The 24,943-nt window shown below is 50.5% G+C and overlaps 2 long non-coding RNA genes and 1 other non-coding gene across 15 annotated transcripts in view; 1 reads left to right on the plus strand and 2 right to left on the minus strand.

Moving 5' to 3' along the window:
• The window catches only part of LOC122167946, a 44,779-nt gene extending 23,094 nt beyond the window's left edge, over positions 1-21,685 (minus strand). For 4 of the 13 annotated variants that reach the window (XR_006171135.1, XR_006171130.1, XR_006171125.1 and 1 more), the window contains exons 1-5: positions 21,463-21,685; positions 19,274-19,357; positions 14,698-14,780; positions 14,342-14,507; positions 13,301-13,466 (exon numbers count right to left, since the gene is read on the minus strand). This is a non-coding gene — a long non-coding RNA (uncharacterized LOC122167946). Of the gene's footprint in view, positions 1-13,300; positions 13,467-14,341; positions 14,508-14,697; positions 14,781-18,627; positions 18,690-19,273; positions 19,404-21,462 lie in introns of those variants that run through there. The other 9 variants (XR_006171127.1, XR_006171129.1, XR_006171128.1 and 6 more) reach the window with 9 other exon arrangements.
• LOC122167948 lies at positions 19,765-21,708 on the plus strand. Its single transcript, XR_006171137.1, has 3 exons — positions 19,765-19,891; positions 20,326-20,443; positions 20,577-21,708. It is a non-coding gene; the product is annotated as an uncharacterized LOC122167948 (long non-coding RNA).
• Positions 21,709-21,801: 93 nt separating this feature from the next.
• TRNAT-CGU lies at positions 21,802-21,873 on the minus strand. The gene has a single exon. It is a non-coding gene; the product is annotated as a tRNA-Thr (tRNA).
• Between the last annotated feature and the right edge of the window lie 3,070 nt (positions 21,874-24,943).

A 24,943-nucleotide genomic window follows, 5' to 3' on the forward strand; every position in this document is an offset into this window, starting at 1 on the left:
CAAAAGCAACACTGGGCTGATCGTCATCTTGAAAATTAAAAGAGGTCCCCAAGAAAATATTAACTGCAGTGCAAGAGGATGAATGCATGCCTGAATGCGGTCCAATCTATGCCAAACAAGACCTGCCTCAAGAGAGACTGGCACAGCATAACCGTGCCTGGCATTTGGGAAATCCCTTCAGCCACAAATGAGTTACTAATAGGGCATTAATTAGCTTTGGGTCCTGCCACCACAGTCTGACTCTGATTGGGCTGTCCTTCGTGCAACCCCAGGCGTGCTCTAGAAGTCACCAGCTAGCAGGGCTCATTGGCTCTCTCACCCAAAAGAAAACAAAAACATAGACATTAGTTGAATTCAACAAGTTTCTCACTTTGCCAGTCATCAGAAAACAGACCGACTGCTGCTGTCTTCAATGGCAGCCCAGCTTCCATGCAGAACATCAAGCTCTCTGTGTTCATTGTGCTGAGACACTCAATTAACACACACCTGGGTACTGGTAGAGGAGAACCCATCTTCCAGGGCTGACAAGGGGTGGCCTTGGCCACAGACATTTTACAATTCATTTCCTTTGAATTCTTTCGACTGGAACATCATTCCTCTGCTCTCACATCTCTGCCACCATCAGCAGGAGCTGGAAAGCCAGAGTTATTTTTAGGGGATGGTACATTTAGGCCCTGTTAATCTTGACTGGTTCCTTTGAAAATGACAACGTTGGATAATCAAACACATTACACAGAGTTTCCATGGAGCCTACTTGGAAAACCATCCTCCCACCTTTCAGCAATGGAGGAGCCAATAGTTCAGATAGTAGCATTTAATACTGCACTGACTTGCCTCATTACCATGACCTCACTAGCATTTATATACAGAGACCTCCCAGAACAAGGAAATTATGGCACCTAACTGACTTTAAGTATATAAAATAGAACAATTAGTCACCAAAACGTCTTCTAGAATCTCCACATTATACCCACCTCAAGCAGCAAAAGACCATTATCCAGCTCAGCCTGGCACACAAGAGGATGACAGCAATGCCCGGTCAAATTGCATGGTCAAACAAACGTGTTGGCAAAACAATCCCAGAGCAACGGAGAAGGAGCTGCTGGTGAGAAGGCGAATGCATTAAAGTGGCTGGCACAAGGGAAGGGACAGGAAGGGAGAACGCTAGGAAAAAACGCCAGGGGAGGAGCGCTGGCTAAAAGAGGCTACATGACTGCTAGTAAATTAAACAGTGCAGGGGCCAGCCAGTCCAGTCTGAAATCACCTAGCCACCAACACAGGGCAGCCACATCCAAACAGCCTGTTAATAATGGTCTCTGGCCCACGGAGACTTTCACATCATATCCAGGGCTGGCTGGAAAAGTCCCAGGCCAAAGCTCTGCCCAGGACCACGCCAAGCGCACGGCCATCAGCTCTGCAGTGGCCACAGGTACAGCCATGCAGCACTGCACACCTACCTGCTGGGTCCCAGCTGAGGGCATTACTGCAGATCTGCATCTGGACTGATCATCTACAGGAGAGGCAGCTGTGCTATTGTCATCAACCCACCAGCGCTGCCGCCAATTCGAAATCTACCTGCACTTGGACCAGTAAGTTAGGAGAGAAGCAGCCAGGCAAGCTCTGCTGGAGCAGAATCAAGTCTGGATGGCATTAAGGAAAGCAAAGCGTTACAGGAGAACAGCAGGAAATTGCTAAGCAAAAGGGATTTTTAAATAACTTCATTTTAAACAAAACTAGGGAATTACCATAAAATAAATGGCCACACCTTGCTACTTACACCGTTCTGCCAACAAGACTAGCTTTTCCATAGCTATTCAAATATGAGACCTGGGTGCCTAACCAGCTCTTTCAAGCTGGTTTCCAAACTCCAGCCAAAAATCTTTCTGATTCACCACTTTCTCAGGCACACCAGTATGCAGAGTACGCCTGCAGGCTGGTACTGTGCTGTACAAAGCACTTAAGCACACATTTAATTACACCGTGGACCAGGGATGTGATTAATCATATGCTTGAAGTTAAGCATGTGCTTAAGCATGCTACTGACCTGGAGGTTGAATTGGATCTAACTGGTATTGTACTGCTCCCCATTTTCCAGTTCTTTGAGGCTCAATAAGTGGATAGGTTTTAAGAATATTCCCGTGGTTGTGCACTCCTAAGAATTCATCCAAACTCTGGTTTCAGGCTTTTTTAATTGCAATTTTTGTTGCCATTCTCCCCACACCCTCCCCGGTATCAGTTATGGGTATTACAGCTGTATGGATATTATTTATCAGCATGAAAACATGAGGCAATTATCCTCATTCACAAACATTTTCACTCAGTTGGACCAGATGATCTCGGTGATCTGTTCTAACCATAACCATTCTGTAGCATTTTATGTCTGAGGAGTGTACAGAGTTCTCAAAAAAATGATGAAGCACATTATTAGAACTGCTGCACTGCTAGCAGCACTCACCCCATGGAAGAACTCAACCATAAAACACACATCAGCTATGGGTGGCCATGTAAATTCATGTTTCGTTAGCTGCAGCGTACACCACCCTGTCCATTTTTCTCACTGCACTTGTCCACCTTCCTAGCAAAGGCTTATTCCTAGATCATAACAACTTCAGGGAGCCCAGACTGTCTCCAGTCCCCAGGGAGGAGCAAGCAGAGGAGCAGGGGAGCAGACAGTTCCTTTCCTAAGGCACAGCTGAGGGCCTCCTCAGTGACCAAGGAAACCACTGCACAGGAACATGGAGGGATGGACAAGAGCTGCATCCAAAATGCAGGTGTGTGAGTGCCACAGCCCCACAGCAGGGAGCACTAGCCCATGTTCACCCCATAGAACCATTTAACACTGACCAGCCAGGAGATTCCAATTAAAGCACAGCACATGCAAATCGATTTCCAACCAGCAACGGAGAGCACAGGAGGTTTGATTGTCTCTAAAGGAGGTCTTCTTTGAGAAAGGGAACAGATACAAGAGTTGATACACGTTTTGGACCCTCCTCATAACTAATCTCATCTCACCTTGGTTTGTTGCCAGTGCATTCACAAAAAGTGCTCATTTTGGCTGCCAGGGCATGCAGAGCAAAGAAAACCATTCCCCAGAGAGACAGCTTACTGAGCCCAGTTGCTCTTCTCACACTGACCTTGTTTACTCGAGCTGTGCAGCTCTCTGCTCACCATGCTCATTGTACAACATGCAGCAACATCTTCCACGGGGGGTGGAAGTGCATCATTAGGGAACCCCCAGCTAAGCTGTAATGCTGCTCTGGGAGAACTGACACAATCTGTTCTTTCATTTCAGCTTTACTTCACAATGGTAAACTTCAAAATGCTTTCCTACAGATTGCTAGATACATTGGGAATACTGTCTGGTTTTGAGTCCAGCCCTGTGTTTGCAGAAGCCTCCTTAGAGCAATAACAGGACCTTCCTCCTCATTTGCTACATTCCATTAATTCAGCCAGACAGGACTTGGCAACATGAAGCTGAGCTTGTGTTCTTAACATCACTGATGCTTTAGAGCCATAAGAACAGGATAAAGAAACTCAAATTCACTTGCCACAGACTTGAAAGTCACAGCAACATCCAGAAAAGCAGAACTGCACCATTTGGGGTCTGCTGAGTGCTGCCAGCACACCCTATAGGAGGAGCAGCTCCATAAACACAAGTTTTAGGGTCCTTTCCACGGACAGCCTGAGGTTGGTATTTTCCCTTAGGCCCCACAGACTGGGGGACGTTGCAGATTGCGAGCAGGGGCACCAGGGCTGGCTGGCAGCAAAGTGCTGAGTGTGGAAACCGGGTGCCTCCCACTGACTGCTCCCCGCTGCTCTTCAGTAGCTGCCAGGTCAGACACCTTATCAGTGTCTCATTTTTATTTTCAGCTCTTTTCCTTCCTGGCCATCAGCTCAGCAGTGCTGCTTACACTCAAAGCTGTGCCTAGAATAGTGAAGGTGAGGGGGATCACCTAAAAACCACCAAGTATTTGGCCATAACTTCATTGACTAGAACTCATTCTGGTGGAGATCATTTCCGGAAGCCGAATTGGGATATATTTCATTTCTTTCATGCAAACTAAAGTACTCCCTTCATACACAAGTTTACTCAAGGAGGAGATGATGGAGGAGAGGAAGAACTCATCACTGCCCTGCACCAGTCTGTGCAACACCAACTGTGGCTGCAGCCAACCTGCATCCTGCACAGCCTGCCATGCTCACAGCAGCCTTGCTATACATATTTTTAAGCACTCAAACCTGTGCTTGCTGCCTGCGTGCAACTGCCCATAACTCAGCACCGGTGTCTACGGAGGGTGGCTAGCTAGTTACAACGCATTTCTATTTGGACAATGCACTTGGAAGTTCAGAAAGGGGTAAAGTTCAAAAAGTTGCAGACTTTGCAGAGGCTCATTTCTGAAGGCACTGCTGTAAAGTGATGAAAGCACTGACGGCTGCTTATCCACAATCACTGCCAGCCACCAAACTGACGCAGCACTGGCAAACCCTGCCGGGGTCCCACAGCTCCCAGCGATGTTTCAGGGTGTACCTGCTGTGTCTTTGCAGTGCTGTACTCTCATTCTGCGATGCAAACAACCTCCAATCCCAATTTATATTAGAAGTTTAAATTCCTATCAGATGTTTTGAAACAAAACTGCAGTTTGTGGGTTGTTGTTTTGGGTTTTTTTTTTTTTTTTTTTTTTTTTTTTTAAAAGGCAGTAATGTCTTAAACTATAAAGACATCCAAAACTTTATGTAACGACCATTACATAACACCTCAAACTGGCGTTTTCCTTACTCTTTGGAGTTCATACACTTTTATTTGGGGCATGTGAGACAACAGTTATACAAGTGCAGTTACTCACTTGGGCCACGCTTGGAGGAAGCGAGGGAGAAGAGCTCACTCCATGGAAATCTTAAAGGGAGAAGCTTCTTGCTACGTAAAGAAGTTTGCAAGACAGAAAAAGCATTCTCTCATTGTGTCTCACTGCTCTTAATGGTCGGTTACAGAAACTAGGAGCCCAGAAAGCAGAGCAGAGATAGTGGTAGCTTTAAAGTCTGAACGCACGCAGAGCCTCCAATGGCACACAGCATTAATATCATAAAAGTGTGTGAATGTTCTCATTCAGGCTGTGATTTACTCCCCAAGGGGATGCACAGCTAGCTGAAATATGCTACATGCAAACCAAACCATTCCAATGAAGTGAGTGCAGTATGTGAATCCTGGAGCTAAATTTAACACAGCTCTCATCAAAACAGAGCTCTCAGCATTGCAGCTAACGCTGCAGCTCACACAGAGCTGTGCTGGGCTTCTCTCCTTTGGTACACTGTTCTGGATGGTGTTTCTGAAGCTCCTCACTAACTCAGATTTAAGAATTTCACTTTGATTTATTCAGCTGAATTTTGTTTTCAGTGCCATTGTTTCCAAGCCAAGTCAATCTAAGTTGCTTTTAAAATGCAGACTCAAACTGGTTTGGGGCCCACGTAACTCCTGTGAAACAGACACTCCTAATACATTAAAATACCTTTAACTGTACTGCTGAATAATCCACAACACCGAAAAAAAAAAACATGTATACCATAAATATCTGATTCCATTTTTCCAGTCTTTGCATTATTTGTTTGGCTTGATGGTCAACTGCAAATTAAACTGAACTGGGCAAGCTCGCTTGTTATTAAGTTCCTTCCTCGCTGCTTCTTGCTCTGCAGAACAGCTGTATTTGCATAGGAATATTCTCCTCCTCCAGAAACATTTCTTTCAAAATTAACAAACGAAATCACAATTATACAAAATATCGCTGTAGTCAAAGCAGATTTTGCAATTTAAAGCATTTTAAATGCAACCGAGTCTTTGAATCTACTTTTATAAGTCTCCTTCAAGTTAAAATACACCCACAGCCGTCCGACTGAGGAATCTGTCTCTTTCATAAAATAGCAAAACAGCACGAATAGTTTAAAATCTAGCACGTTTTAACTGAACTACATTCAAGTTCTTCCTTATGAAACAATCTCTCTTTTCACGCAAGGCTTTTCATGCAGATTCTGGCTCCAAACTCACAGATCAGTTTGCTACAACCCGTCCTGCATGCTGACTGTCCTCCGGGTCCCACTGCCCCCGGTTTGTTCATCTTTTGATCAGAATGAATTCCCAACCAACTCTCACCATTTCACCCTATAAGCTCTTAATTCATTTTCCAGCACTGGTAGGTTGCTGCTCGCTCCACCCTCTCAAATATCAGCAATTGCTGCTGCTCTTAAAGAGAACTCCTTTTTGGGGAAATGTGATATTATTCCAGATGTTTCAGCTACAGCTGCTCTACAGAACCCGGCCTGCTCAGTGCTCTGTCACGAAGCTCAGCATCAAGCAGCTTCTGGGTTTTATTTCTTGAACTCCTGTGCTGCTGTATGGGAGTCAACCCTCCTGGCAGCAGGGCACGCCAAGCCCTGCACTGCACAGAGGCACTCCTAAAGAGCTCTACCTTTCTTCTCACAAGCACGAAAGCATGGTTAACTTCAGCACAGCACCAGGCTAGTGTCTATCAGCTTCTGCAAGCTGCTGGTTGAATTTAATTTTAGCACTTCGAATCACATTTCTCACAGTATGTTATGAGTTACCACTCAAAGAGAGATTGCTGAATGAAATCTGCTTTCTAATTTTACAGCTTGAGGAAATTCTATGCCTACAATTGCAAAAAAAAATGCAAACTGCACATTGAAATACTGGAAACAGCAGTAAAAAGCATTGACACCACTTCACTGCATGGAGACTCCGGTGGGAGCAGCCCCGGCCCTGCTGTGATGGGAGCATTTGTGCAACTAAGTGAGGGCAGACAGCAGTGTGCCATGGGCTGCCAGACCAAGATTGCAGAACCTCAGTCAGATGGGATGTCATACAGGTAAGGTAACGTTAATGAATGGCAACACCAGCAGGCACAGTCAAGACCCCAATCCCAGATCTGTAAGTGGTGTCACTAATCTGCACTGGAAAAATATTCCAGTCCTGCATGATGCCACGCAATGTGAGCACACCACACACCTGCATGGACTTGCAGGACGCTGGGAAAAACTTTCTGTCTGAAGAGAGGAAGAACAAAGGTCCACTGCTTCTACGGATGGGAAAAAAACAACAACCTAATCCTCCTGAGCTGACAGGCCACCGGGATCCAGGTAAAATTCAGGAAATCCACATAAAATCATAGCAGTGCCTCAGAAATACTTTGATTATTAATGCTAAGGCAATATGCCATTAACCTTTAATCCACTGGGTAGACAGGGAAGCAGAAGCTGTTGCTGGACCAGCATCACCCCTGGGTCATTTCCTAGAGTTTCAAGCCTCATCATTCCTTTTCCACACTGTTGCTGGCTCACGGTAAGCTTCGTGCGAATCTACAGAGTGGTGTCAGGATTTCAGAGCCCCACTGTGCCCCCAGCAAGGATGGGTTTCCAGTCCCACATTGATACCCCCCTCTCTGGGATCTGAGCAGCTGCAATCCCCTATCAGTACCACCACGTGCACACACACACTTTTCACTCCCTTTCCTAAAGCAACTGGCAGAACGGTGAAATCTCTCTACCAAGTAAAAATAACACCTGGCAAAGGGAGACAACACTGTGCTGAAGCCACACTGATGCCACCCATCTCTGTCCCTTACAGGGAAGGCACACAGACTGCAGGAAGCAGCTGAAGCCTCAGAAGGCTGTGCCCTGCAGCCCCTGGAAGCACTCCTGCCTCTCGTCTCCCCTTTGGAACATCAATTTGGATCCCCAGGAAGGAAAGCAATGAAGCCAGTAGGAAGGGAAAAGCGCAATCCCTGCAGCTGGTGTGAGGAAGGAGCAGGCTGCAATAGGGCTGGCACAGAGCACGTGGCGCTGCCATGTGAGGACGGTGCCAAGAACGAGGGGAAAGGAGAGGTCTGTGAGGTGGGTGCTTCAGGCCTACAGAAGGCTGCACACCCAGAGTGCAAGGCTGTAACACACAGCCAGGCTTCTGCGAAAGGTCAGACCAAACAACAGGGCCGATAGCAGGCACGGCCTCCATCTAACCTTCCCTCCTTGATCACATAAACCTGTAATGCAGATACTGCACTTGCCACGCTCAGCGCCCTTCTGCAACTCCAAATACAACCCTGGCTTGAAGGTCCCTATTTGCAAACATTGAGGACCAGCGGTTCCTAAATTGCAGGCAAACATTTGACTTCTCTTGGTCCAATTCAAAGAATATCCTGCACGAACCCCACCCCTCTGCACAACAACTCAGGCCCTTAATGCCTAGACAGTTTTCTTTCAGGCCTTATCACAGATAAAATGTGGCCCCTTTTTTGTTGAAGGAGTAGGACTTGCCAAATATTTACCAACTCTTTCAGCAGGCTGAAAATGTCACTCTTGCAGTGTAATAAACTTCCCCAGAAAGGCCCTGATAAATAGAGAGCCTTGCTGTACTGGCCAGAACTAGCTTATTGTGGCTTAAGAATTGCCAAGTCTGACGGATGAAGAAAGCACATTTGTACACACAGAAACATTAGTAAGAGAGGCATAAAGTTTAGAAGTAAAAATAAAACAAAGCCCCATTATTATTAACTGGGGTGTGGGGGGGAAATAATAGAGCCTGCATCCCAGAGAGCAAAGCACGTTACTGAAAGCTCCTGAGCTAAAAGCAGTAATTTAAGAGCTTGTCCACAACTTGCAGCAGAAGCTCGAACCATCTTAGTTAGCATTTGGAAAGTGCTGAAGTGTGGCCTACCCCCAGTCCAGCCTTCAGAGCAATACTATGCAAAAATAAAATAAAATAGTTCTGCTTTGTAATCTGACCCACAGAAAAGTCATTTGGGGCATGAGGGAATGCTCTCCTCCAGCCCGAGCTTTAATTCAGAGGGAATGTTTAAACTGAACAGTGTAAAACAGATGCTGAGAAATACATCTGCGTGGCACTGCGTGTTCTTTGGGGCACAAACAGAAGTTAGGAGCACTTATCAATGTGGCACATATGGCTACAATAGCTGCAAACAGTGCAGATGAACGGAGAAAAATTACACTCTTAGCATCAGAAAGTCCACCAGCAGAGTTCTGGCAGCCATGAACAACCGCATTCGTGTTAGCTCAAATGGATGAATATTGCTGGGACAAAAATGTGTCCTTTCACCTTGACAAATGCCATTACGAGAAAAAAAAAAGATTCCCAGAGGCAAATAAGGAGGCAGAAGCTCAAACAAACAGATTTAACGCATCCCGATGTTGGCACTGAGCTCTACAAGCAGCATGCTTTGACTGGACCTTGAATGAAGGAACAAACCAAAAGGCAGCACCTCAGTAACGCCGCACAGTGCTGCAGCACAGGGCTCTGGGGGCCAAAGTTGCCAGAGCTGCTTACATGCAGGAAGAAAACAATTACTGCTGGAAAAAAAATATCCAGATTATGCTAAATCTGGCAAAAGCTAAACCCAGCAGTTTACCCAGCTTTCCAGAGCAAACCACAGTTAAGAAAGTCTCCTATGAAAGAGAAAACCCAACAGTACACAGACCGAGCAGCAACACGAACAGCAGCAGCAGCGATCACTGCTGGGCAGCGATACCTGAGAAGCTGCACAAGAAGTTGCAAGGAGAATGCTAAGGAGGCACAGAAACCTTCCCCCCTGCTCCCCCCTTTCACACCAGCAGGTTTTAATGTTAATGATATGGCTCCGCATGCTTTAAGTATTTTTACACCATGCTTGCCGTCCTGTAGCTCTCTCGTTCCACAGCGGATGATTAGAATCAGATTTCTGTGATTTCACTGCAGATTAATTTCGTTAAGAGCTGAAGATCCGCGGGGAGGAAGGGCTACGGGCAGACCTGCAGACCCTCCCTGGCAGTGTTCTCTCCAAAAAGGGGAGCAGTATTTCTGCCTTTCCTCCCTACTTTCGTATACTTTCCCTTTTTGTGGCTGCTAGGCTGAGTCCTCTGGAAAAAGAGGCGAACAGGGAAAAGAAATGTGCAAAAATAAATTCCTTCAAGTTCTGGTTTCAAAGAAAGCTCCCAATCAGCACCAAGAGGAGAACGGGCCCAAGGCAGCCCAACTGCGTCCACAGCAGCTGTAACACTGCGCACAGATCAGTGCTGCACACCCATGTGTGCACAGACACACGTCAGGACAGCTATTAATACACCTTGTGTGTGCTGTGCTGGATACACAAGCCTGAACGAAAGCGAGAAAAACTGAGCGGTGATCTCTAATGCCATTAACAAACTGTTACTAATTGCAAAACACAAAGTGAATGTTTTTCACGGGTAAAGCGTACGGAATGCGGCACTGAAAACAGGTTCTGTTTGCAAAAATCTCCTAGGATCTGAGGGTAAAAGTTGTGTAGGTGTCTGTGTGCACGCTGAGGGCAGCACTACAGCAAAGAAATAATTCTGTTTAAAACCGTCCTGTGTGTTTTCTGAGCCACCCCAACTTTCATTTGCTTTCATAGAACGTGGCCACAAGAACGCTGCTGCCAGTTGGCCTTGCTCCTAATTCTAGATCACTGTTCTCGACTCGACAAGAGAGAAGGAAAGACATCTATGACAAACAAGCAGTCACGAGGAGCTGCAAAATAATTCTAATCTTAAGAACCTAAAATGTAACATAATACAGAAGGACATGGAATCAAGAAATATATGCTAGATGAGCAAACAGCCATCCCTACATACGGCATTATGTGGGTACGGCACCCAAAAAGAAGCACAAACCAGCATCCACAGAAGTGCAGCATGCAGAATCAAAACCAAAGGCAACTAACAAGGAGCACCCGAAGGACGAGGGAAGAAAGCAGCGACATAAACACGAGGAGTAGCAGAACCAGGCTGCTCCGTGCTTGTGTGACTGCTTCTATTAAAAGGGGGAAAAAGGGGTAAAAAAGAAAAACAAGAGAGGAAATAAAGAAGAGCTGTGTTTTCTGAAAGTGAAAGCGGTGAGGAAGGCCGCCCGCATCCTGCACAGCCACCGACGGCACCGACCCGACGCGCCCGGCCGCGGGCCTCCCGGCGCTGGAAGGAACGCGACGCACTTACGGTCCGCGGAGAACGAGCTCCGACCCAGCGCTACGGCCCGCGGGGAGCCGGGAAGGGCAGGGCAGCGGCTGAGGCGCCCCGAGCCGGGCCGGGCCGGGCCGCGCCGTGTCCCGGGGGCGGCGGCCCCAACCGCTCCGTCTTCGCCCGCTGCGAGCCCGGCAGGTCCTGGGAGCCGAGAACTGGGACTTTGTAGGCCAGTTGAAGACACGAACCTCTCATCTCGCCCGCAAAGACCCAGCCCTCAGCTCGCCCGATCGGGCGGGGATCGCGATTTTTTAAATTAAACTATTCTTTTAATTCCCTTCCCCGGCCGGTGCCTATCGCGAGCGCCGAGCCCCGGTCCCCGCCCCGCGGCCACGGGGGACCCCGCGGGCAGCAGCCGCCGCCCCGGCCCGCAGCAGAGCCCCGCGCCGCCTCCGTTGCCGGCTCCCCGCAGCCCGGGCCGGGCCCGCAGCGCGCCGTGACTCGGCACCGCACAGCCCGGGGAAACTCCGTGCGCGGAGAGCGAAAACGCTGAGAGCGGGCGAACGGGCTGAGGGGGGACCCCCGCGGCCTCCTCCTTTCCCCAGGGCCGCCGGTCCGCGGGGTTACGCCCGGGAAGGGCTCGGGCTCGGCTGAAGTCCGTGCGGAGAAGCGGCAGGACACAGCGGGCCCCCAACCGCGCCTCCCCGGCCGCTCGAGGCGGATATTTAAGCCCGTATTGATCACATCGAGATTTTTTTCCACCCTTCCTCTTTGCCCTCGCAAAAGGCAAAAGAAACAAATAATAAATTCGTTGCCACCAGGGACGTTGCAACATTTCTGTCGGCTTCTCAAGCGCTGCGTTTGCCCCGGCGTGCTTTCGAAGTCCCGACCCAACACGGAGAAGTAGGGCAAAGAAGAGAGAGGGGAAAAAAAAAAAAAAAAAAAAAAGAAGGAAAAAAAAAAGAAAAAAAAGAAAAAACAGCCCAAAGCAGCCATTTAAAAAGAGGGGAAAAAAATATAATAACAACAACGACGAAACGCCCAAAAACATCAAACCAGAAAGAGGCGAGCCGCTCCGTGCAACGTGACGGCACAATCCCGATGCGGTGGAGTTTCCGTCCGGCTGCAGTCACATCCCTCGAAAGTTTGATCCACGTGTTGCGGCCGCGTCCCGAGAGGGTCGGCACGGCCCGGCACACCGGGGCGGCACACGGGGCCGTTCCGCCGCTCCCGCTCCGTTTAAGGAAGCGGGCAGTCCCCACCCCTGCGCCGGGCAGCTCCAGCTGCAACCCGGCTCGGCGAATTTGGAGGCTCTCCCTGGCTGCCCTCTCCACCCCCTGCCCTCCCCGCAGCTCCGCCGGTCCATCCGGCCCCGCACGCGGCAGCAAGCGGCCGTCGCTATCCGCGGCCGCCCCGCAGCCGCCCCGCGCTCCTCCCGGTGTCGCTCCGCCGGGGCAGCCGCGCCGTGCTGAGCCGCGCCGCTCCGACCTGCGCGCCCCGCGGCCCACGGAGGGCGGAGGGCGCCCCCTGGCGGCCGCTCGGTGCCCGCAGCGCTGCCGCGGCCACTCCAAGCCGCTCTTGGAAGCCCCTCTGCCCCGCGTCACGTCGCGGAGGTCGCCCCGGGAGGAACCCCACGGAGGGTCGCTGCCGGCAGCACCTCCTCGTTACGCGTTACGCTGCTCGCTCCGTGTGTCTCTACGTGCCCAGCCTTCCCTCACAGGTCCTCTCTATGTAAATGTGCTGTGTGCTGCAGCGATGTCAGAGGACATACCCTGCCCTCCTCTATGTCCACCACCTTTTCACTTCCATGTGGTACAACTGGGTGGTGAGCCTGCACTGCTGGGAAAACCTGAGCACGAAGCACAGCTGGACCACATGTACAACCTATAGCTGTAAGGCCTCCATAAAGCCGCAGTCACACATACACATTTTAAAAAGTACTACAAGAAAATACCTGCAGTAATGTAAAGTCAGAAGGGTCACCTGAAACACCATGAGAAAAAAGAACATCCTTCCTGCCTGCACATTAATCTTAAGGTTATTCCTCTGCACAACCTCACCTGCTTCGTGTGGTTGAGCTTAGAGACATTTTGGAAAGATCACTTCATACACTTTGGGTGTGAAGCCACATGTGAGCCCTACCCGCAGCTCACAGGGGCTGCCAGTTTCTGCACCTCCTGTTAATCTAATGCTGCAGTGACAAACTGTGAGGAACAGGGGACAAAGCCCACACACACTGCAAAGCACTCCGGTTCCTTCGCATGACTGCACCCACGGACACTTTATGATAGCAAAGCAGTGAGATACAAAGATAGAGGACATCACTTACTGTTTCTGCGAGCTGTCAGCAATCACGGTGATGTTCACTGAAGATCACAGCAGGAACAGCCACATCGAGTTGAGCAGCACAGCTACGAGAATGCAGACTAGAGTGAACTCCCATAGGAGAACGGGAATCCCAGCACACCAGAATGCTTTCATCATCTCTTCTGTACCTGGTAGGAAAACATCAGCTGAGTAAGAAGCTCCAAACTGGGCTCCAGGTGCTAAAGCTAACAAAAATCACAGCCAGCACCCACAGCACTCATCTTTCAAACATTTGGGCTCAGCAGAACACAAACGTGCATCCCTGGTGTCTGTAAAGGACTTCTTCCTGCATCTACACAGAGACCATAACACAGCCACGTGCATGCAGGCTGCACCAGAAGCCTTTGCGTGCTCAGAGCTTTGGCACCAGCATTATTATGGCTGTGGCAAGTGACCACCAGGTTTGTGTGGCAGAATGGGATGAAGAGAACTTGAACTGGTCTGTACTGTAACCGCGACGCTCGAGCAATGCTGCAAAGTCATCCTTTGCACAGAAGGAAACGTTCCTTGGCTGGAAGCCTGATGAACATTTAGAGCCAAGGAACATGTTGCTTAAAAGCAATAGTAGATTGCAAAGTGAATCATGGAAAAAAAAAGGTTTGAAAGAGAGAAGTTGTATGAGGACTTTGTGAACAAGTTTTACTAAAGGAAGGTATGGAAATGATAATTTGTTATCATCTGGAATAACGACGCTCAGGAATTTGTTCTGAGCAGCGCTCGGTGAGTACTGAAATATTTAGAAATAAAGACGTGTGCAGGACACCGACCTCCTGAGAGGGGCACAGGATACTGTAGAAACCCTTCGGTTTAAAGAGAAAAGTCCTCAACAGTCTTTAGAAATGAACAGATTGATACTGTTGCAGAGACTGCGAGTCTCATCCACCAAGTACCTATTCTCAGTTTTTGGTTTTTTTTGCTACTCTTGCTCTTCAGCTGTGACAAAGAACCACTGGTAACAACACAGACCAACACCCAGCACAAAAAATTGTAGCAAGTGTCCTACCTCCATGTATGGAAGGACGAGCGTGAGACTCTTCCCGGTTCAGTGGATGGCACAGTCCTCAGCTGGTTTCCTGACCAACTGTTTGATTTGCTATTTTCAGTAGCCTCATACAATGTTGCCTCTTGTCTTCCTCTCGTCCCGGGCAATACTGGATGTCAAGCACGTCCTATGAGATCAGGGAAAGACTTTCACATGGAGCTTCGGCCCAGCAGGAGCCTGCAGGGAGCCTCATCCTGCGAGACGCTGCTCAGCTGCTGACAGCCTGCTCCGCTTCCAGCGAGGGCACCGGCGGTGCTTTGGTGGTGATCAGGCACATGGCAGACAGGTCTCCCCCCCAGCAGGGGACACATCTGTACCTGAGGTCAGGTCTCTGGACTGCAGCTCCTCCCACAAACACCGTGCAGAACCCGTGTGCTGGGAACGTGACCGCAGCCCCTGTCTGGGTGAGAGGTGGGAGCAGGATTAGCCCCGCATTCACTTCGGATGTCATCACAAGCAGATCACGTTGTAAAGCATCACAACTTCCACAATTCTAAAAATAAACATCAGCAGTTTGGTTGAAGTGTTTTGGCAGCCAAAGGGCTAACATATTAATAACACAAGACCAACAGCAGCCCAGAACAATAACTACGGAACAGCAGATCCTATTGCTTCTGAAAATAGCCCTGTTTGGAAAAAAGAAAACATTTCTACAAGACCCATAACCCAGCAGTAGCTTCTTTCTGGGTCTTCACAAAGGCTTCAACACACAGAAGGCTGATGTGCCACCTGTGAGGTCCGGAGAGAACTGCTGCAATGTACACAGTGGGTGGGAGGCTGGGCTGCACATCACTGACAGGGACACAGACCCTGGGATGCAGTTTGGTCCTGCTGAATGCATGCATTAATCTGAGTTCTTCTTTCACAATTCTGCCTACGCTCACGCAATGCCTTTCTCTGCAAGCAGAGCCATTGATTTGTTAACTCTCCAGCATGTGGTACTAAGCAGCATGTGAGCAAGCACGGCTTGCAGCCAGCAGCTTGGTATTTCAGCATCACCCCTTGGTGACAAAGAAACTGGATCATCAAAGTAGTTGAACACAATGATCAGTGAGAGAAATAACTGAAAGTCCACTGCTGGCAGAGGGTGAAACTTGCAGGCCTTCACCTGAAAACATTAATCCACGCTAGACGACCAGAATCAGCTCTTTAAAATAAATAAAATCAATAGCAAGCTCATGATTGAAAACTCCTGAGCCATTCCAACATAGTGCACTGCAAGGATCAGGCCTGACCCAGGCTCTGCACAACACCAGCAGTCCATCAGGACGAATGGAAGCACAGCCCACCTGAGCTGCTTTCCGTGAGCTCTGCCCAGCTCTGAGCAGCCCTGTGCCACCGCAGAGCTGCAGCCTCAGCTCACAGAGCAGCACAGCTCACGCTCTGCTTGCTGGCCAAGGCCCAGCCTGAGAACCCCAGGCCAGTTGTCAATACATGATGAATGTCCCACCAGAAATGGGGCCTTCGTACTTACAGCACATGTGTCTGCAGGAGAGAGGAGAAAAATCAAAGCACTAACGAGCTATGATTAAGCTCAGAAATAATGGTTTCCTGTTCAAACACAGAACTACGTCTCTTCGTACAACTACCTCATCCCCAATTGTGTCTATTAAAGACAATTACCACGGGAGACAGATCCGTGCAGCCAGATGTGGAAACAACGGTTATGTTACACACAGTGCCATATGCAGTTTGAATTCTTTGTGGCTGAACACGTTACATGTAAAAAATGGTGTGTTTGTGCACAGAGGAGCAGCTGTCAATTGGGAAATCCCCTTAGCCTGCTTTAATCCTTCATTCCACAATCCCCAGGGATTAAACAAATGCACTAACATTATTTACTATAACGCTGCCTCCACGGGGGGCTTCAGTCCATGAAATCCACTCCAGCATTTGCAAGTTTCAGTTGTGAAATATGCTGCGAGCGTTCTATATTTGGTAGCTTTGCAAGTACTCTTTAAGTTGGGCCCAGAGTGATGAAAGGACAGGAGTCAGGAATTCAGCTGCAGCAGAGGCTTGGCGTGGGAGTTCACTTCTCTCTGCAGGGCTCTCCAGGGGCACCAAGCACTGCAGTGACTGCTGAGAGGGGACAGTGCTTGCGGGGCTATACAAGACACTGACAAAATGGAAGATGTTGCCATGGTACTAATCCTCCCACCATCTATACCCTGAGGGTACAAAATGAAGTTTTTGAACCCAGTTCTGCCAGTAAAGCCTCACTTGCTTCTGCTTTCCTTCTCCCGTGATGCGATACGCGTTTGAACCTGGCTACAACAGCCATGAAGTGAATGACAAGGATTCAACCAGCTCACAGTCCTCACAGAGTAATGCTCTGCACAATGCCACCATGTTCTTGTGACCATTTGTGGCGCCCAACAGTGACACACAGAAGCAGCAGGCTGGGGCCCCAGGAGATCTCTGGCAGATCTGCAGCACTAGCTGATCACTCAATCTCATTCTTGAGCTTCCCAAGTTAAGTTCATTGCAGGCACTTCAAAGACAGCAAACACTAAACCCCTATCTTTGGCCGTCCTCGCCTTGAATTTGGACACAGTTTGAATTCTTTTGTTTAGCTGATTGTTTGAACCCAGCACTCCTGCTTCAGTTATCACTGCTACAACCAATCCAGCAGGCCACAGCCACGCTGAGCATCGCCCACAAGAAGGCACAACAGGGCAGGCTGTGTCCCGCCATCATCTCTAGGCCCATGGAACCACACTGTGCTGAACGCAAAGGAAATAATTCGCCATCCAAATATGAGGACGAATAGTTTGGAAGCTACATTAATCCAAGGTCTGACTGCTCCCATGGCACTGCATTTGCAAACAGACAATTTCATCAGCTCCAGTATAATTCTTTCCAGCCTACACCCAGCCACAGCAAAAACTGCACTCATGTCACTGGCCTTCATCCTGCAGTAATTCCTCCCTCAGTGGTACACAGCAGTGCTTGCAGGGGCAAAACCCTGGTGCACAAACCTGACAGGGCTGGGCTCTGGGTCTCTATTTCTTTCACACACTTTACAGTCAGGAGCATGAGTAAGCACCCAGGAGAGAATGAGGGAGAAACACGGGGCTTCTGAGACCAGCAGATCCCTTGCTGCTATGATAGGGGAGGAGATGATGAGATTGTAAATCTCCTGTCCACTCCCCCTCCCTGCTCCTCTTTCCCTTGCATGACTGAAGCTTGGTTGAGGCACGCTGCCTGGAACGTCAGCTGGCACTTGCTGGCAGTCACTGCCATTCAGCACCACTTCTTCCACTTAATTCTGCTTTCACACGTTCCCTGGTGGAACCCAGGCACCAAGCACTGCAATGACAGCCACTGAACAGCCTACCATGGGATAAAGGACTCCAAGTGCCACACAGCTCATTAGCAAACCTGAGCTGCCACCAGCACCACACTACGCCTCACCCAGGGGGCTGCATGCTGGTCTGGGCACAACCACACCTCACTGTGAGCATCTAAGTGCAGCAGCAGCATCCTCAGCACCAAGCCTCTGTCACAGCAGAAATGCAATTTCCTGAATGGTTCCCAGTGAAAGAACATCACCACTTCACCCCTCCCCACATCTCCATGGAAGGGGACACTGTAACCCAGAACCTCCAAACACTGAGCAAGGAGGCTCAGTTTGCCTTTCCCACAGCTGCCGTAAAATAGCTTTCAAAGGAAAAAAAAAAAAAAAAAAAAAAAGCAGAACAATTCCTTATTTCCTACACACTGTCATTACTTCTTTATATTACTGAATACTGCAGCACTCAATGGATTTCTATTTGCAAACACCTTCCTGCTCCTCCCGCAGAACAAATCAAGTCATTTCTGCTTCAGCCTTCGGCATGCAGACAAAAACATTTTTTATTCATCAGTGATAAAAGGCTGCAGCCATTTGACTTTAAACACAGACATGCTTCTGGGCTCTCTTCCAGGAAGTCTGTGTCACCCAGGCTTCAGATCGATATGTTTGTCTGCAGAGTCACCCTTCTGATCTGTAATTTTTCATTCTGACACAAGAAATGCCTTTTGGTCAAACTTCAGCAGTCCATTAAATTCCAGGCATAATGGAAATGGGACTCGCACTGCTGTGGCCATGCGAAGATTTCCACAGTTTGGGGTTTATTTACTCAGGAGTTAATTTACTCAACCACATATTTGCCATTCAGACAACACTGCTGTGCTGTTCTCCTGCCTCACCCAAACCCACCGCCATCCCCCCGTTGTTTGCTGGCAGTCCCAGCACCCAGCTGTACCTTTATGACATGCTCTCAACACTCCTTGTCTAACCTGCAGGGAAAATCTGCACAGCCCCACGTGGCACACGGTGAGCAGTTCCCCTTTGCTCCCAGCAGCACACAGCACCCAGCTGCTCACCTTGGCACACAGCTGGCATGTGGGTTTTCTCTCCAAGCTCAGGGCTTCAAGGATTGGGTGTTTTTTCTTTCCCCACTTTTTTTTTTTTAATTACAAACAAACAAACAACAGAGAGATGTCAGCTGTCCTGTGCAGGGATACCCAAAAAGCACAAGCACTAACAAGACGGCTCCACGCATTCCCAACTGCAGCTCCTGTGACAGCCCTGGCCGTGCACCACGAGGTGCTCACACAACTCAGGAATGATCTCACCACTATTTCTGAATCCAACACACAGCTTCCCCTGCGTTGCTAACGCTGCTTTTCAGTTGCTGAAGGCTGATCCCAGGGAGGACGCGACAGACACTCAGGAGAGTTGCAAAGTGCTGTAAATGTTATTACAATCCAAACAAAGAACGCAATGCTTTTAGTTCCCATTCACATCTTGCTTTCCTAAAGCCAGCATTTTCTGTCAGCCTCTCAAAAGCACAGGTAATACAGAGTCAGAAAAGACCGCTGCTATGAGTGATTTGTTTTAACACTTACTTTTAACAGGAATTTTAAAGGGGTCATGAAGGTGTCTGCGCTGTGAAGGAGCCCATCAGCTCAGAAGGTCAGGAAGTTCCGTGCCTGAACACATGTAAAGATTTTCAGCAGCAACACACATTTTAAGTACCTAACAAAAACACATTACGATTAACGTAATTAAAAGGAGCCTCATTTTAATCCTCATTTAGTGTCACATTCAGAGGGAGACTCCTCAGTGTTTTGTTTTTTTCTGTTTTTTTTTTTAACAAAATCAAAGAGCAACTCGGATGAGAGATCCGAACGTTTTGGTTTGTATTTGGTCAGGCTTTGTATCCAAAACAAACAAGGCTCTCCTGCCCACACCGCCCCTCAGCACAGCTACCGTCAGTGTGTAATCATCTTCATTAAAGTTCACCGACCTTCAGGACATTAAATAATACATTAAAGCCCAACTCAAATTTCTTTCCCACGTAAGAAGGAAGGGCATTTGGGAGGTGGGAGGGCAGAGATCTGCCTCAACACAGCCCTGCAGTGCCAGGAGCTCCCATAGAACAAAGCAGTGCAGAGGCAGCACTGAGCAGAGCCCCAGCAGTGCTGGCGACTTGGAGCTGAGGGCACTGTGGATGTGATGAGCAGGTACTCTTACTCAGCATTTAGGCTGGACTTTGCTCCCAAACAAGCTGATGCAAACTTGTTAGTTTGAACAGATCTCTGCTACTTTCCCTCCATTGGGGTCTGCTGTTTTTCCAGCTCTGCTAACACACAGCCAAGGCAGGCCAAGTGCAACATGTGTGTGAGGTGACAAGGACACATATGGAGCCAGCTGCTCACAGCCTGAGCTGCTGCTGCAAGAAGTCGCTCAGCTATCTGGGAACCTGCAGCCTCTGCTGCTGAGCCAGGGCTGCTGGCAGCCCCCTCCAGGAGGCTCAGCACAGCATCAGTAACACACCAGCCCAACCCTGCCACTAAGCCAAGCAGAACTTCCCAGGGGTGACACACTCTGCCATTAAAGCTCTACCTGTTGGGATGTGTGCCTATAGTGAAGCCTCCACCTGTTCCTTTCTGTACAGATTACGATGCCCATGCACTACAGCTGCTGTCTGCGAGGAGCTGGGGAGCTTTGAAGGTGACAAAGCCAGCAGGATGCACAGAGAACCCGGCATCACCGAACAGAAGGGATCCAGGCAGGTGAGTCTATGCAGCAGGTGAGTCTGTGCAGCAGCAGAGACACACAGCAGCAAATCCTGCCAGCCCTTCCCACAGTGCCGAGCAAAGAGCTGCACTCACCTGAGAGTTACAAGCAAATATTCCTGTTCTGCAGAGACTGAAGTGAAGCAGCTGGTGAACCACCTGTGTTACAGCCACAGAGAGCAGCAGTGCCACAGCCTTACTGACACACACCCAGCTCCTTATCCTGTGCTCACAGCACACATTTGGGCAGGACTCAGCTGCTCAGATTTACTGATGGCAAACCTCCTTCAAGGAGCGCCTCATTTTTGCAACTGCTTGCAACTGGAAGCAAACCCACAGAGCTCTGAAATTCTCTGCAGAAGCTGTGAGACGGGTTTTGAGTCATTGCAAACATTTTGGTTTGACATTCTGATGTGAGACGCTACAGAATTTCAAAGATAAAAAGTGCTTCAAAGCGGAAGCTTTCATCCTCAGAAGCCTGCAGCAAAGTTTTGACAGCACTGCATTTTCCTACTAAAACGCTGCCTATATTTTTGCAAGCAAGTTCTAAACTGCATTTCCTGTTTTTCTATCAAATGTACTCTGGCATGTTTTATGGTTCATTAATAACACCCTGCACTCCCCACGCACCCCATGCACCCACACCTGCGGTACCTATGGAGGACAGCAGCCCCTAGCAGTCAGCATTGGGCTGAGCAGCTCCCCCTGTGCGGTGCCCCTGGAAGAGGCTGCTCAGCTCTTCCCAAAGACCTGACTGCAGAGATCCTGCAACAAAACATCTCTTTACATCCTGTGAGCCACCTGGAAGCAGCAATAATTGAAGCGCTGCCATACAGAGCTGGCAGAAATGCCTTTTGGACGCATGCAAAGTTCTGCACAGCTTTATGCAACAAGAACCGGGCAATTGAGCTCATTCTGGTGTAAGAGGTACAAACTGCATGGAGCTTTCCGTGGCTGCATTGCTTTATTCCTGGATTCAACCTCCTTCCACCATCCCGAGACACCAAAACCCGCACCTGCACAGTAACGGCAAGGAGGGCTCAGCGCTTCCAAGCTCACCGCACATCACCTGCAGTCTGGCCGTGATTTACTGCACCCACACCGCTGTCCTCCAGCAAAACCTCGGACTCCGCTCGCTTCTGCCTCTCCCACGGACCGCGGCCGATTCTGACACGGACGCACAGCCGGGCCCACCTCGCTTCGCTGCTCCTCCGCCGTCGCAGCCGGCCCACCCCGCGGCACGCGGCACCCGCACCGCTCCGAAGCCCCGCGGCCGGGAACAAAAAGCGGCCGCAAACCCGGCCTCGGGCGGCTTCCACGCCGCAGGGCGAGCCGCGAGCCGCACTCCCTCGAGCAGGCACGGACGGGGTTCGAACCCGCGATCTTCGGTTTACGAGACCGACGCCTTACCACTTGGCCACCGCGCCTGACGGGCTAGCAGCAGCCGCGCGCAGCCAGTGGAAGGCGGCGGCCTCCCGCCCCGCGCGGAGCGACCCGGGCGGCGGCAGGGCGGGGGGGCGGGGGCGAAGGAGGGGCGGCCGAGCCGGGCGGTGCCGGATCGAGGCGGCGCCACGGAAACGGGCGGCGGCAGCGGGAACGGCCCTCGGTCGGAGCTTCCCCGGGCCTCCGCCTTCCTCAGCTCCCCGGGTTACGGGACGCAGCCCGCTCCCCGCTCGGCTCCGCTGCTCCGCCTGAATTTTCACATTTTACATCTTCTGCTTACGCCGTCACACCACAACAGGGCAGCACCGATTTATGCAGTTATTCGTATTTCCTCCTCGGGGTTCCACGTTAGGACTTCTGGCTGAGGCTCGGCTGCAGCCGGGCAGTGCCAGCGCTCAGCCCCGCAGCACCCCGCGAACCTCCCGGCCCCCCGCCGGCACAGCGCCCGGACGGAGCCGCTCCCCGCTCCGCTGCCCCGGCCCGGCCCGCTCCCCGCCGAAGCGCTGAATGCAATTCCGGCCGCGTTTTGGCAGCCTCCGTTACAGCACAACGGGGAGAGAGCGCACGCAGGCGGTGCTGAAGTCGGCCCTCGTGCGGTGCTGCATCCCTGCTACCTGCCCCTCTTGCTGCTTGGAAGTCTGAGCTGTGATTTATAAGCCCTGTGTTAGGTGCTGTGGCACCCATTAATCACCCACCTGCTTCATACAGGTCTGTTAGCTAATGCACAGAGGTCTGAGCGCGATGAAATAGGGGTGTATGCCTAAGCTTGCCTCCTGTCACAGTACTTACGTATCAATGCTACAAAGTTACCATTAACCCAAATTCATACAGCTAGGACAACGGTCAATGCACTCTTCATGCGCTCCAGCCCCTTTCCTGCCTCCCAAAAGCAGCTGGCTCCAAGAGCACAACTGCTGCTGAGCTATGCAAGCAGAGTCCCTGCTGCAGCGTGTAGGTCAAGAGAGATTCAGAAGGGAGCAACACATCCCAGAACCCCATCCTCCAGACATGGCTTTGAGACTCATATGTTGAATGCTTATCTGCCAGGATGAGATCAGTGCTCAATGCCAGGCCGGTGCGCTCCCTTGGCGCGCACACAAGATGGATTTTCTGTCTGCAAAGGCTCTCCTTGCCCCCACCCAAGGTTCCAGGAGTCAGAACTCCTGCAATCTCATTCCTGCTCTGCTACTGCCCCACTGAACCTCTGCCTGGTTTCAGGACTCCTTTCCTTTCTCCCTTTCCCCAAAATATAAGAGCAGGGGTAACCATCACCACGGGGAGCTCAGGCATCTCAGTCCTGTTTGCATGACGACGTGGGGCTCTGAGCACAGAATGGCACCACTTGTTACAGCTGTTCCAGGCTGTGTGACACAGTGCTGACGTGCACCTCCCCTCCCAGCACCAGCTGGTCCATTTTTCCAGCCTTCCATTTTCCACCTTCTTTCTGAGCCAGTGTGTAAATGGACTGAAGCAGGTCAGTAGTGCAGCACATCAGCCGGAGCTGCTCTTGAGATTTTGGGGCATAACTGCTTCACATTTCCTTGGTGCAGCAGTTTAACAGACACAGAGGGGCACTGGTAAGGCCTGCTGTTACAAATCTGAATATCCAACACTTCACTGCCATAAAGAATGTGGGAAAGGGAAAGGCCGAGAGGTCAGGGGTTGCACTGTGGGTGCCCTCTGTTCAGTGCCTTTACTGCCGGGAGCAGCTGCCAGCCAACGGCGGGCAGGCAGATACTGGGCAGTACAGACAGCGGCTGCAGGAACCATCAGCTGCACAGCAAAGTGCTGTGATTGCTGAGGAGGACCGAGCAGCATGGTAAAGGAGGCTAATTACTGCGCTCCTTTTATACAGTAACATAAAACTAGCCTCTGAGACCGTTGCTACAATAAATAAGCTCAGATTCAGAAAGGAGAATGTGCATCGCTAACGAGCATTCCCCTTCTTCCCTCTCCCTTAGAGAGCTCACCACAGCCTCAGCGTTAAATTACGCACCTCAAGGACAGATCTCTGCATAGCACCGACCCCAGCGGCATCGGGGGGCTGTGGGTAACCCTCCCATGGGCATGGCTGAGCCCCCAGAGGGGGAGCGCGGTTCCTCGTGAGGAAAACCGTAATCCTGTGGAAGCGCCGTGCAGCGGCGGTGTGAGCACGCAGTATGGGCACACAGCGGCGGCACGGGCACGCAGTATATATGGGCACGCAGTATATATGGGCACGCAGGCAGAGCGGGGTAGCACTGAGGGGCAGCACGCGGCCGCTCGGCACAGAACCTTCCAGAACTCCACCCTGCATTTCCACAGCCGGACCCACGTTTCTTTTTTCTTTACTCCAGCCATTAAAGCAAAACCTGGAGAAGAGGCTCAAAATAGAAAAAAAAGTTACAAAATAAAGATAAAACTTTACCTCAGCGTTCTGGTCCGGAGGATGCGGCGGGCAGCGGTGCGCCGTCCCCGTTCCACGAGGGAGGACAAGCGAGGTCCCACGACTGGTCCGGGTCCCAACCGAGGCCCCGCCTCCCGCAGCCCCCCCCAGCTCCCGGGCTGCTGGGAGCGTCGCTCTGCAAGCGCGAGCGCGGCCCCGCGGAGCTCAAACGGATCCCCCGCAGAGCCGCAGGTGCCGCTCAGCAATTAGTTAATTGCAGCTGGCCACGGGCCTGCCAACAGCTCGCAGCTGGAGCTCGATTTGCTCGCAGCGCTGCACGAGGAGCCGCACAGCCGCGTGCCGGCACCGCATCGCCGCGCGATGCCTTCAAACCGTGCGGGAAAGGAGGGAGTCGGGCTGCAAACTGTTGCCGTGTGCTGTCACAGCGAGGGGAAAGGATTCACGGGAGCGAAGACAGCTTTATTGTCCCCGTACGGAGAAAACTGTAATGGCAGGGTGCGACAGGACTGACATGGCTTCACGGGTGGTGGAAATTACAGAATGAAGTTGCAAATAATTGTATGCTGCTTTTGTTGGCTGCTTTTTTTTTCCTGCAGCAATGAAGCGAATGGACTTCGCTCAGTTTCCAACCAAGCCACCCTTGAAGCCAAAAATAAAACCACCTCCTT

This window comes from Centrocercus urophasianus, unplaced genomic scaffold (genome assembly GCF_019232065.1).
Source record: "Centrocercus urophasianus isolate 14NV4802_14NV808 unplaced genomic scaffold, USGS_Curo_1.0 seq_40, whole genome shotgun sequence".
NCBI classification, from domain to species: Eukaryota; Metazoa; Chordata; class Aves; order Galliformes; family Phasianidae; genus Centrocercus; species Centrocercus urophasianus.